Genomic DNA, 11874 nt, shown 5'->3' with positions numbered 1-11874 from the left:
GTTAGAGTGGTAAATGGAATCTTGACACTAACTTATCAACTACCCAGGGTAGTCTTCTCTTCTCCTGCTTTTCTACTCTCACATCTTTTCTCCTGGAGCTTTTATGGACCTCTGTTTTCATTTCGTCTTCTTTCTCTTTCGTCTACTCTCTCTGTTCCTTTTCCTCCCTTATCTTTGCCTGCTTACTATCTCCCTTCTTTTTATTTCCTTTGTACTTTCAATTACTTGTCCTCTGTTCCACTTGGCATAACTCTCTTCCTGCCATCTCATTGTTTTATATTTCTCTCCTACCTTCCTCTCTTCTACTTTCATTCTCTCTTCTCTCCTAGCATCTCCCTCTATTCCCTTGCCTCCCTCCTCTTTTCTTCGGCTGCATCTTTCTTCTCTGTGTCTTTCACTTCTCCTGAATCTTAGTCTTCTCCTCCTACCCCTCTCTTCTTCTCCTGCTTTCTTCTTCTCTTCTGCCTCCCTTTCCTCTTCTCCTGCATCTATCGTAACTTCTCCCTGTCCAGTCTCTTTTCCCGCCTCTCTTCTCCTGCCTCTCTTCTCCTGCCTCTCCTCTCCTGCCTCTCCTTTGCTGCCTCTCTTCTGTTGCCTCTGTTCTACTGCCTCTCTACCAACTCTCACCTTTTCTCTCCTCTCCTGCCGCCCTCTATTCTGCCTTTTCTTTTTCTATCACCCCTCTCTCTCTTTTCCTACCTCCTTCTCTTGTGGCTCCCTGTCTCCTGCCTCCCTCTCTCCTGCCTCCCTCTCTCCTGCCTCCCTCTCTCCCGCCTCCCTCTCTCCCGCCTCCCTCTCTCCCGTCTCCCTCTCTCCCGTCTCCCTCTCTCCCGTCTCCCTCTCTCCTGCCTCCCTCTCTCCTGCCTCCCTCTCTCCTGCCTCCCTCTCTCCTGCCTCCCTCTCTCCCGCCTCCCTCTCTCCCGCCTCCCTCTCTCCCGCCTCCCTCTCTCCCGCCTCCCTCTCTCCCGCCTCCCTTTCTCCCGTCTCCCTCTCTCCAGTCTCCCTATCTCCCGCCTCCCTCTCTCCTGCCTCCCTCTCTCCTGCCTCCCTCTCTCCTGCCTCCCTCTCTCCTGCCTCCCTCTCTCCTGCCTCCCTCTCTCCCGCCTCCCTCTCTCCTGCCTCCCTCTCTCCCGCCTCCCTCTCTCCTGCCTCCCTCTCTCCTGCCTCCCTCTCTCCCGCCTCCCTCTCTCCTGCCTCCCTCTCTCCTGCCTCCCTCTCTCCTGCCTCCCTCTCTCCTGCCTCCCTCTCTCCCGCCTCCCTCTCTCCTGCCTCCCTCTCTCCTGCCTCCCTCTCTCCTGCCTCCCTCTCTCCTGCCTCCCTCTCTCCTGCCTCCCTCTCTCCTGCCTCCCTCTCTCCTGCCTCCCTCTCTACCGCCTCCCTCTCTCCCGCCTCCCTCTCTCCCACCTCCCTCTCTCCCGCCTCCCTCTCTCCCGCCTCCCTCTCTCCCGCCTCCCTCTCTCCCGCCTCCCTCTCTCCCGCCTCCCTCTCTCCTGCCTCCCTCTCTCCTGCCTCCCTCTCTCCTGCCTCCCTCTCTCCTGCCTCCCTCTCTCCTGCCTCCCTCTCTCCTGCCTCCCTCTCTCCTGCCTCCCTCTCTCCCGCCTCCCTCTCTCCCGCCTCCCTCTCTCCTGCCTCCCTCTCTCCTGCCTCCCTCTCTCCACCCTCCCTCTCTCCTGCCTCCCTCTCTCCCACCTCCCTCTCTCCTGCCTCCCTCTCTCCTGCCTCCCTCTCTCCTGCCTCCCTCTCTCCTGCCTCCCTCTCTCCTGCCTCCCTCTCTCCTGCCTCCCTCTCTCCCGCCTCCCTCTCTCCTCCCTCTCTCCCCGCCTCCCTCTCTCCTGCCTCCCTCTCTCCTGCCTCCCTCTCTCCTGCCTCCCTCTCTCCTGCCTCCCTCTCTCCTGCGTCCCACTCTCCTGCCTCCCTCTCTGCTGCCTCCCTCTCTCCTGCCTCCCTCTCTCCCGCCTCCCTCTCTCCTGCCTCCCTCTCTCCCGCCTCCCTCTCTCCTGCCTCCCTCTCTCCTGCCTTCCTCTCTCCTGCTTCCCTCTCTCCTGCCTCCCTCTCTCCTGCGTCCCTCTCTCCTGCCTCCCTCTCTCCTGCCTCCCTCTCTCCTGCCTCCCTCTCTCCCGCCTCCCTCTCTCCTGCTCCCTCCTCCTCCTGCCTCCCTCTCTCCTGCCCTCACTCCTCTCCTGCCTCCCTCTCTCCTGCCTCCCTCTCTCCTGCCTCCCTCTCTCCCGCCTCCCTCTCTCCCGCCTCCCTCTCTCCCGCCTCCCTCTCTCCTGCCTCCCTCTCTCCTGCCTCCCTCTCTCCTGCCTCCCTCTCTCCCGCCTCCCTCTCTCCCGCCTCCCTCTCTCCTGCCTCCCTCTCTCCTGCCTCCCTCTCTCCTGCCTCCCTCTCTCCTGCCTCCCTCTCTCCTGCCTCCCTCTCTCCTGCCTCCCTCTCTCCTGCCTCCCTCTCTCCTGCCTCCCTCTCTCCTGCCTCCCTCTCTCCTGCCTCCCTCTCTCCTGCCTGCCTCCCTCTCTCCTGCCTCCCTCTCTCCTGCCTCCCTCTCTCCTGCCTCCCTCTCTCCTGCCTGCCTCTCTCCTGCCTGCCTCTCTCCCGCCTCCCTCTCTCCTGCCTCCCTCTCTCCTGCCTTCCTCTCTCCTGCTTCCCTCTCTCCTGCCTCCCTCTCTCCTGCCTCCCTCTCTCCTGCCTCCCTCTCTCCTGCCTCCCTCTCTCCTGCCTCCTTCTCTCCTGCCTCCCTCTCTCCCGCCTCCCTCTCTCCTGCCTCCCTCTCTCCTGCCTTCCTCTCTCCTGCTTCCCTCTCTCCTGCCTCCCTCTCTCCTGCCTCCCTCTCTCCTGCCTCCCTCTCTCCTGCCTCCCTCTCTCCTGCCTCCCTCTCTCCTGCCTCCCTCTCTCCTGCCTCCCTCTCTCCTGCCTCCTTCTCTCCTGCCTCCCTCTCTCCCGCCTCCCTCTCTCCCGCCACCCTCTCTCCTGCCTTCCTCTCTCCTGCCTTCCTCTCTCCTGCCTTCCTCTCTCCTGCCTCTCTCTTCTCCCTCCTCCCTCTCTCCCGCCTCCCTCTCTCCTGCCTCCCTCTCTCCTGCCTCCCTCTCTCCAGCCTCTCTCACTCCTGCCTCCCTCTCTCCTGCCTCCCTCTCTCCTGCCTCCCTCTCTCCTGCCTCCCTCTCTCCTGCCTCCCTCTCTCCTGCGTCCCACTCTCCTGCCTCTCACACTCCTGCCTCCCTCTCTCCTGCCTCCCTCTCTCCTGCCTCCCTCTCTCCTGCCTCCCTCTCTCCTGCGTCCCACTCTCCTGCCTCTCACACTCCTGCCTCCCTCTCTCCTGCCTCCCTCTCTCCTGCCTCCCTCTCTCCTGCCTCCATCTCTCCAGCCTGCTTCTCTCCAGCCTGCCTCTCTCCCGCCTCCCTCTCTCCTGCCTCCCTCTCTCCTGCCTTCCTCTCTCCTGCGTCCCTCTCTCCTGCCTCCCTCTCTCCTGCCTCCCTCTCTCCTGCCTCCCTCTCTCCTGCCTCCCTCTCTCCTGCCTCCTTCTCTCCTGCCTCCCGCTCTCCCGCCTCCCTCTCTCCTGCCTCCCTCTCTCCTGCCTCCTCTCTCCTGCTTCCCTCTCTCCTGCCTCCCTCTCCTCCCCTCTCTCCTCCCCTTTCCTCTCTCCTGCTCCTCCTCTCCTGCCTCCCTCTCTCCTCCCTCTCTCCGCCTCCTCTCTGCCTCCATCTCTCCAGCCTGCTTCTCTCCACCTGGCCTCTCTCCCGCCTCCCTCTCTCCTGCCTTCCTCTCTCCTGCCTTCCTCTCTCCTGCCTTCCTCTCCTGCCTCCTCTCCCTGGCCTCTCTCCTGCCTCCTCTCTCCTCTTCCCCTCTCCTCCTCCTCCCCCTCCCTCTCCTCCTCCTCTCTAGGCCTCCTCTCTCCTCCTTCCCTCTCTCTCCTCCTCTCTCCTCCTCTCTAGCCTCCTCTCTCCTGCCTCCTCTCCTCCTCCTCCTTCTCTCCTGCCTCCCTCTCTCGCCTCCCTCTCTCCCGCCATCCCTCCTCCCTCCTCTCTCCTCTCCTCTCTCTCCTGCCTCTCTCTTCTCCCTCCTCTACCTCACATACAGCCACAGTGTCAGGCCTCACGCGCCCCCACAATGACTTGTATTATGACCTGTCACACCACCTGTGTGCTGGAGGCAGTCCTGCTGGTTGTGCAAATGGTGGTGATTTTGGCGAATGTAGTGGTTGTGGTGGGAAAAACTGAAGGACAGAACACACTTAGGCAAAAGAAAGAAAAACAAAGACAGAAAAAGGAAGAAATATGAAAGAAGAGGTAGGGGAGGGGAGAGAAAGGATCAGGTAAGGTCACAGGTGTTCTGAAGTTTGTAGCAATTGACAATATAATGAGAAAGGAAGGCATCTACAGAGACAAAGCCAGGACTAAGATTCATATTAGGAAAGTTGTGTATAAGGGATGCTTCAGCAAGACTGCGACTGTGAAGGCTAGAAGTAGGGTAGACAATTTTAGCAGAAGACCAGTCAGTGGGATGACATCCTACTGACTGGTCCTCTACTGGTGGTGGGAATGTGGTTGTGATGGTGGTTGCGGTGTTGCATTGGAGTTGGTGTGTGTGATGATGGTAATAGTGATTATAGTGGTAGTGTGGATGGTGGTGATAGTAATCACAGGAAAAAGGTCCAGGGTTGGAGCTCAACATCTTCGAGAGGCGCTTTAGATTAATAATAATCTAGATTTCTACATGATACAACGTATACAGACGTAGCAGACATCAATATCATTCTATAATGAAAGCCCCTTGTTATGGGGTTAACTTTTTACCCAGGATGCGACCCACACTAGTCGGCTAACACCCTGGTACCTATTTACTGTTAGGTGAACAGGAACAGCAGGTGTCTTAAGGAAACACAGCCCCTAGCCTAGCAACTGCAGTTTAACACCCTCAGAAGATGTGACACTAGATTCACCACCCTCATAAGACACAGGATCTGCAACTAAACACCCTCAAGAGGCCCAGAAACTGGAGCTCATCCCAGTCAAAGACCTAAAATACGAAACAATTAAACGAATCTGGGCAGGGTACGCCCGTAGAATTTATTGCTGCATGACAATATTCCAGGCAATTATTTTTCAAGGCTGAAGTGTCAATAGTTTCATTGGTATTTTACAGAATTCAATACACTGAATCGTTTTAAAACTCACAGCAGTTGTTCTATGCAAGGAAACGAACTACAATAGTGATAACAACACTGAAGTGAGATGAACAAGAGCAGTGTAACGCTTTAGGAAGATGTCCCTTCAAGGAAGGTTCCTTGATGTTGGTGAGGGGCTCTTGATTTAGGGAATTGGATCTGTGCTCCAGTTCCCCAAATTAAGCCTGAATGCCTTCCACATCCCCCCCCCAGGCGCTGTATAATCCTCCGGGTTTAGCGCTTCCCCCTTGATTGTAATAATAATAATAATTTAGGAAGATGAACTAGAACAGTGATAACACTGTAGTGACAAGATGAACAAGAACAGTGATTACTTCACCGTAATTAATGATACAATATCGTAGAAATTACTCTGCGATCTACTGGTAGATCACGGTAAACGTTCTGGCCACTCATGACCTAAAAAGTACGTAAAAAAATTTTAATTGTAGAGTGCAAACATAAGAATTATTTCCTTCTAACCGACTTTAATTGAAGGAATTAAAAAAATGCTGAGTAGCAGAATTAAGACAGAAACTCTACTCAATTTTTTTTTTTTTTCTCTCACAATTTCCCAGTGGGCGCTCCGTATGCATGAGTACTAAACTTTCTTCCACCATTTTATAAAGAATATGGAAACTAAATAGTAGAATTTATTAAAGCAAGATGTGACAATGTTTACAGTTTGAAGTTAATTGATAGAGACAATTAAAATATATCTGCTAAACCAATATCCATATATATATATATATATATATATATATATATATATATATATTCTTGTTCTTGTCCAGACCAGAGCTTTGGTGAGATGGGTATGGAAGAAGGATGGGTAAGGATAGAAATATTGGAAAAGGGTGGGAGGGGGGGGAGAGGTAGGATATAAAAGGTAAGTGGCCCAACCACTTTGGTGTAATTTAAAAAGTGTACGTAAAATGATAAGATATACTTTAAGGGGTATAAGACTAACCCATCAGAGTCACATAGATATAACAGATATATAAGTACATGACTCTGAATTGGTAGTAATTATACAAGTTGCAATATAGGTCTATAGTTCTCAGGTTGGTGGATGTCTTTATTGGGCTTACCAAGATCATCCTAGCAGTCTTAAAAACCACTGGAAAATGTCCTGAGGCCAAGATGGACATTTTCCAGTGGTTTTTAAGACTGCTAGGATGATCTTTCTTGGTAAGCCCAATAAAGACATCCACCAACCTGGGAACTATAGACATATATCCTTACTTGAAGTCACTGGAAAGGTTCTTGAGAAAGTCATTTCCAACAGATTGAACTACTATATGGAGTTTAATCACTTTTTTACTGAAAAACAATTTGGCTTTAGAACACATAGAGGTACCAATCATGCAATAAATGTTATTTTCGATACTGTAGCAAGTTTAAAACATCAGGGCAATCTTGCCTTAATTGCCACCAGAGATGTTCATAAAGCTTTTGATAGCTTATGGCATGATGGCCTTATATACAAACTCATTGACCTACCAGACCATAACTGGACTTTTCTCAGATTAATATATAATTTCTTAACTCAAAGAAAAATCATTCCCACCTTTCATGGCAGGTCGACAAGCGAAAATTTGTGTATGCAATAATTTCGCCAAAATCATTCTGAACCTAACGAAAAAAAATATATCTCACTGTGTTTGTTTAGTATTAAATTATTGTAAACAAATCTAAAATATATATAGTTGGGTTACGCTAAAATAAATTGTTCTTGTTATAATAAAGTAAGGTAAGTTTTCTAAGATTCTTTTGGTGCAAAATTAAAAGTTTTTACATTAGCATTAATGAAAAAAAATATATATTTAAACGTATAAGAGAAAATTTTAGAAGGGACTTAATTTTAAATGAGTTCTTGCTAATTGACCAGTTTTACATATTCTGCACGAATATATATATATATATATATATATATATATATATATATATATATATATATATATATATAGTATATATATATATATATATATATATATATATATATATATATATATATATATATATATATATATATATATATATATATATATATATATATATATATATATATATATATATATATATATATATATATATATATATATATATATATATATATATATATATATATATATATATATATATATATATATATATATATATATATATATATATATATATATATATATATATATATATATATATATATATATATATATATATATATATATATATATATATATATATATATATATATATATATATATATATATATATATATATATATATATATATATATATTATATATATATATATATATATATATATATATATATATATATATATATATATATATATATATATATTATATATATATATATATATATATATATATATATATATATTATATATTATATATATATATATATATATATATATATTATATATATATATATATATATATATATATTATATATATATATATATATATATTATATATATATATATATATATATATATATATATATATATATTATATATATTTATATATATATATATATTATATATATTTATATATATATATATATATATATATATTAAAAGCTGGGGGGATATAGTGTTAGTGGTTGGTATTTTTGTTTAATAAATGTATGAAAGAGGGGAAGGTACCTAGGGATTGGCAGAGAGCATGTATAGCCCCTTTATATAAAGGGAAGGGGGACAAAAGATTTTGTAAAAAATTATAGAGGAATAAGTTTACTGAGTATACCAGGAAAAGTGTACGGTAGGGTTATAATTGAAAAAATTAAAGGTAAGACAGAATGTAGGATTGCGGATGAGCAAGGAGGTTTTAGAGTGGGTAGGGGATGTGTAGATCAAGTGTTTACAGTGAAGCATATATGTGAACAGTATTTAGATAAAGGTAGGGAAGTTTTTATTGCATTTATGGATTTAGAAAAGGCATATGACAGAGTGGATAGGGGAGCAATGTGGCAGATGTTGCAAGTATATGGAATAGGTAGTAAGTTACTAAATGCTGTAAAGAGTTTTTATGAGGATAGTGAGGCTCAGGTTAGGGTGTGTAGAAGAGCGGGAGACTACTTCCTGGTAAAAGTAGGTCTTAAACAGGGATGTGTAATGTCACCATGGTTGTTTAATATATTTACAGATGGGGTTGTAAAGGAAGTAAATGATAGGGTGTTCGGGAGAGGGGTGGGATTAAATTATGGGGAATCACATACAAAATGGGAATTGACACAGTTACTTTTTGCTGATGATACTGTGCTTATGGGAGATTCTAAAGAAAAACTGCAAAGGTTAGTGGACGAGTTTGGGAGTGTGTGTAAAGGTAGAAAGTTGAAAATGAGCATAGAAAAGAGTAAGGTGATGAGGGCATCAAATGATTTAGATTAAGAAAAATTGGATATCAAATTGGGGAGGAGTATGGAAGAAGTGAATGTTTTCAGATATTTGGGAGTTGACATGTCAGCGGATGGATTTGCGAAGTATAAGGTTAATCATAGAATTGATTAAGCAAAAGAGGTGAGTGGTGCGTTGAGGTATATGTGGAGACAAAAAACGTTATCTATGGAAACAAAGTTGGGAATGTATAAAAGTATAGTAGTACCAACACTCTTATATGGGTGTGAAGCTTGGATTGTGAATGCAGCAGCAAGGAGGCGGTTGGAGGCAGTGGAGATGTCCTGTCTAAGGGCAATGTGTGGTGTAAATATTATGCAGAAAATTCGAAGTGTGGAAATTAGGAGAAGGTGTGGAGTTAATAAAAGTATTAGTCAGAGGGCTGAAGAGGGGTTGTTGAGGTGGTTTGGTCATTTAGAGAGAATGGATCAAAGTAGAATGACATGGAGAGCATATAAACCTGTAGTAGAAGGAAGGCGAGGTAGGGGTCGTCCTCGTAAAGGTTGAAGGGAGGAGGGCTTGCACTTCCAGCAAGCGTGCGTGAGCGTGTTAGGAGTGAATGGAGACGAATGGTATTTGGGACCTGACGAGCTGTTGGAGTGTGAGCAGAGTAATATTTAGTGAAGGGATTCAGGGAAACCGGTTATTTTTATATACCCGGACTTGAGTCCTGGAAATGGGAAGTACAATGCCTGCACTCTGAAGAAGGCGTTTGAGATATTGGCAGTTTGGAGGGATATATTGTGTATCTTTATACGTATATGCTTCTAAACTGTTGTATTCTGAGCACCTCAACAAAAACAGTGATTATGTACGAGTGAGGTGAAAGTGTTGAATGATGAAAGTATTTTCTTTTTGGGGATTTTCTTTCTTTTTGGGTCACCCTGCCTCGGTGGGAGACTGCCGACTTGTTATACATACATATATATATATATATATATATATATATATATATATATATATATATATATATATATATATATATTATTGTGTCCACGAACGAGTGGTATTGATCAAAAACAACACTGCGACTAGCCAAGGACTCGAACCCAAATCCACTGGACCATACAAGGATTATATAATCCAGTGGATTAAGGCGTCATAAGATTTGGCTCACAATGAGGCAGGCCATATCTGTCAAAGGAGGCGACTAAAATACCGGGAGCAAGGGGTTAGTAACCCCTTCTCCTGCACTATACATTACTAAACTTAAAAAGAAAAACTTGTTTTTTCCTTGGGTCATCCTGCCTCGGAGGGATACAGCCAGTGCGTTGAATTAATAAAATATATGTAGTGCCGAATAGGTAAAACTGGTCAATTAGCAAGAACTCATTTAAAATTAGGTCCTTTCTAAAATTTTCTCTTATACGTTTAGAGATATATTTTTTTCAATTATGATAAAGTAAAAATTAACAATTTTGTACCAAAAGAACCTTAGAAAACTTACCTAAGCTTTTTATAACAAGCGCAATTTAATTTAGTCTAACCCAACTAAATATATTTCAGATAATTTTTCAATAATTTAGTAATAAACAAACAATGAAATATATTTTTTTCGTTAGGTTCTGAATGATTTTTGCGAAATTATTGCATACACAAATTTTCGCTTGTCTTATTCGGCAACAAGAGCGTTGCTATTTAAGCCAAAATCGCAAGATTTACCAATTCATCAAGACATTATATATATATATATATATATATATATATATATATATATATATATATATATATATATATATATATATATATATATACATATATATATATATATATATACATATATATATGTCGTGCCGAATAGGCAGAACTTGCGATCTTGGCTTAAATAGCAACGATCATCTTGCCATATAGGACAAGTGAAAATTTGTGTATGCGATAATTTCGCTAAAATCATTCTGAACCTAACGAAAAAAATATATTTCACTGTGTTTGTTTAGTATTAAATTATTGCAAACAAATCTAAAATATATTTAGTTTGGTTAGGCTAAAATAAATTGTTCTTGTTATAATAACGTTAGGTAAGTTTTCTAAGATTCTTTTGGTGCAAAATTAAAATTTTTACAGTAACATTAATGAAAAAAATATATCTTTAAACGCATAAGAGAAAATTTCAGAAAGGACTTAATTTTAAATGAGTTCTTGCTAATTGACCAGTTTTACTTATTTGGCACGGCATATATATATATATATATATATATATATATATATATATATATATATATATATATATATATATATATATATATATATATATGTATGATAATTTGAGTAGCCACGAAAGCGCTTGGAACTTCTCTATTCTTTCACAGTGGTTGTTTTGCATATACATATATATATATATATATATATATATATATATATATATATATATATATATATATATATATATAAATTTGTCAAATAGGGATTTGCTCTTTCTAATGGGAATATAAACATTCCCTTAGTAAACTAAAACATTACTTAATATGTTTCCACAAAAAATATTAAAAAGTAATGGGATTTAATTTGTTGACTGACAAAGGAGAGAAACAGTTATCATTGTCATTACTTAAATTAGTATCCGCTGATTTAGGTAGAAAAGTGACAGAACTCTCCTTGCCTCGTCTTTGCTCCATCTGTACTATTAATTTTTAAAGAAGTGGACGGGTAAGCCAGTGGAAGGCCTCGGTCAGACGACCAAAAACTTCAGAGGGGGTCATCATATTACTAAGACTCACGTTAAGATACACTTGTCTTGTATCCTGAGGAGCCGAAACTCGACCTAGAAAACACAGTTTGGTTAGTACATTTCGGTGAGTGTACACACACACGCCTACACCTGGCTGCAGTTACTACACTAGCCACACCCATCTAACTGTTCATGAGGGGGGTGGGGGTGGAGCAAAGGGTAGCCTTCCTGCCTACCTCACCTTGAACAATGGCAGCAACACCACTCATCTTGAGCACACGATTATGCAAATACAATCACGAGAACAGAAGGCTTGCTGGCTGCCCTATAAACATTAATTCAGCCTCCAAATCACTCTCCCAGCCATTTTAATTTGGTTTTATTAAATTTAGGGCTTCGAGAGCCGATTATAGTATATTGTACTGCGTTTCCATATATTCAAACAACCCAACTTCAAAATTTTTTTCTCTTTTATTTATTTCAATCAGGAAAATAGGTAACCAGCCCTTTACCGGAAACATTTCAGGCTCCTCTATAGTACACATCAATGGAGGAAGTCTACGCCACTTTTTCAAAAAAGATAATTCGAAGATTTAATGACTTTCAAGAAATAACGATGGTAAAATAA

This window comes from Cherax quadricarinatus, chromosome 5 (genome assembly GCF_038502225.1).
Source record: "Cherax quadricarinatus isolate ZL_2023a chromosome 5, ASM3850222v1, whole genome shotgun sequence".
Classification (NCBI taxonomy): domain Eukaryota; kingdom Metazoa; phylum Arthropoda; class Malacostraca; order Decapoda; family Parastacidae; genus Cherax; species Cherax quadricarinatus.
This window is presented reverse-complemented; position numbering follows the sequence as displayed.